Source organism: Tursiops truncatus, chromosome 17 (assembly GCF_011762595.2).
Source record: "Tursiops truncatus isolate mTurTru1 chromosome 17, mTurTru1.mat.Y, whole genome shotgun sequence".
Lineage (NCBI taxonomy): Eukaryota > Metazoa > Chordata > Mammalia > Artiodactyla > Delphinidae > Tursiops > Tursiops truncatus.
In genome coordinates, this window is record NC_047050.1 from 60,500,749 (window position 1) to 60,503,337 (window position 2,589).

The following is a 2,589-nucleotide window of genomic DNA, read 5'->3' on the forward strand; positions in this document are numbered from 1 at the left end:
CTTTACTTTTGAAAATGTCTCCCTTCTCCTCTTGTAACATCGTCCTTGGTTCCACTCAAAGGGAGCAAACTTAAGTCTTGTTAAGTCTATACATGTCAAAATGTTACTTAGGTCACATTTCACCAAATGTATCCTTGAGTTACCTAAAATCATTACTTACCTAATCTTAAATCAGATGCATGATCTACTGCAAGGCCATATTTGCTACAGTACTTTCTTTATACCTCCAGTATCACTTGAAGAGTCAAAGGCCTGTGATACAGCAATGGAAGAACACTTTGACAATTGTTCTTTGGAATCCTCACATACTGAATACCCAGGGGCATGTTTTTCCAAATGGGCTATCAGATGGGGAACAATGGAGAAAAATGAAAATGGAAGCCTATTGAAAGACTATTTCGTGTGACTCTCCTTCCACGCTTTACTTTCCCAAGTGTGGATCCGGCTCTGCCTTAAAAAGAAAAAAAAAAAAAAAAAATCAGTCCCAGCCTGGACTACGCAGTTATTTGCCAACTGCTGTCATCTAGTGGTGATACGTAGTAGTGCAGGATGAAGTAAAGACCTGGGGTGATTTTCTGGTCCCCGGAATACGGGTAGACTTAAGACTTACTGATTATATGATGTCATTTTAAGGGTGATAGGAAAGCTGCAAACTCCCTAAACACCATTTGTACCTACTGATTGGTGCCAGGTAGATCAACATTGGGCTTTGATTTTCTAGCTCTGCATTTCTAGCTCTGCATCTTCTTTGGGAAGAATACCCCTGTGTCAATGGGATGCTAACATATCCCCTAAGGGCTCGTATCAGCTGAAGACAGTACGTTTCCTTCATGGCACGTGCTAGAGTAGGATCAATACCCACCAATTCCTGAGGAAACAACCTCAACTGTCCCACATGTCACCAATATATTTTTCCTCTCTCTACTTTGGACAAATAACGTCACCTGCTATATCAGTAAACAAAGGATGTCATGACCGTGAAGACATCAGCCCCTGAAGCTGCCCTGACTGCACTGCATGGACACCTACTATGTGCTAAGGACTTTGTGTATACCATCTCTAATCCTCAAAACAATTTTTATTCCACTTTAGTATGAAGACTCCAAAAACTCCGATTAAATGCATTGACTACAAACACAGTGTGTTATGTTGCAGAGCTGTTATTTAACTTAGTTATGTTTATTTTACTAAAGAATCCTGTCAGTTTCCTGCATTTAATGTCATTAATTGGGGGAAGGGGATCCAATTTCTCCCCCCCACCCAACGTACCCAATTTTTTTCTTTTATTGAAGTCTAGTTCATTTACAATGTTGTGTTAGCTTAAGGTGTACAGCAAAGTGATTCAGTTATACATATGTATATATATCTATTATTTTTCAGATTCTAAAAATATGGAACACTTCATGAACGTGCGTGTCATCTTTGCTCAGGGGCCATGCTAATCTTCTCTGTACTGTTCCAATTTCAGTATATGTGCTGCCGAAGCGAGCCTCCAACATATGTTCTTTCAATTAAACTGATCCCTTCTAAAAGATACTCAAATACTACTTCCTCTCAGCTTAATGCTGATGTCTGGGTAGATCAGATATTTTCTTCAGATGATACTCTGTGTCTTTTGTGGGGATCTTGCCCACTTTCCATGGGGAAAACGTGGGAGCTTGGCTCCTTTTTGAGTCCAGAGTGGGATAAGTACCTTAGTTTAGACTAGTATAAGACATAAATTAATATATTACATATATTATCTTGCCATAACCAAAGATTTCCAGTTTTCTCCTGGCTGAAATTCTTTAAAGTCAAATCCTTTTAAAGTGAAATCCTTTGGTTCCCCTTTGAGATGTGACTTCTACTGCAAATGTCCTCCAGAAAGGGAATACATTGTCATAGCTGTAGTGTCAATTTTGTTTAAATCTAAAAACTAACAGCTCTTTATTTGACAAAACGTTTGATTTTGGGTTGATCAATGGGGCAAAATGCTAGACATGGGGATGAACTAGATTTCCCATTATTTGTTCATATTAATCATGGCCATTTTGTTCCCTGGAAGCTATTCGTTTCCTTATTATGCAAAATTCTGCAACCCTTTTCTTCCAAACTTTAAAATCAAACATGTTGTCTGACATTGGTTTTTGTTCCCCTCTCAAATGCCAGGGACGGTCTGAGATATAGTGTTTGAACGTCAAAGTGTTGGTTTTAGACATTATGATGGTGTGTAACACGAAGGTCAAATACATTCAATCGCATGTCAACTCTGTTTAGCTGCTAGCGGTTGCCGCAGTTGCAGGGTTGAGGAGGATTCTGAAGCTGTGTCTGGGCTCAGCAGGAAAGAGCGATAAGTGATACCTGTCACAGAGGCTGCAACCATGGAGGTGTGGCACAATTTCAATCCTGTTTCTGAGGATCGGAGGGCAAAGTATTCGAAACCAGAAATGATCAGGAAAATCAGGGCCATAGAAGTGTTAAGTCTTTTCTTGGAAATCAATTGTTCTGTGGTTGGTGAATAGAATTGTGGAGATGCAGAGAGATAGGGAAGCAAATGATTATTACATGAAGGCTGGTGGGCTGATGACAAGACTTAGGAACTCATTGCTT

The 2,589-nt window shown here is 39.7% G+C and overlaps 1 non-coding gene across 1 annotated transcript; it reads right to left on the minus strand.

Annotated features, from left to right (window-relative positions):
• Window positions 1–1,385: 1,385 nt before the first annotated feature.
• LOC117308768 (U6 spliceosomal RNA) lies at window positions 1,386–1,490 on the minus strand. The gene has a single exon (XR_004522949.1). It is a non-coding gene; the product is annotated as a U6 spliceosomal RNA (small nuclear RNA).
• Between the last annotated feature and the right edge of the window lie 1,099 nt (window positions 1,491–2,589).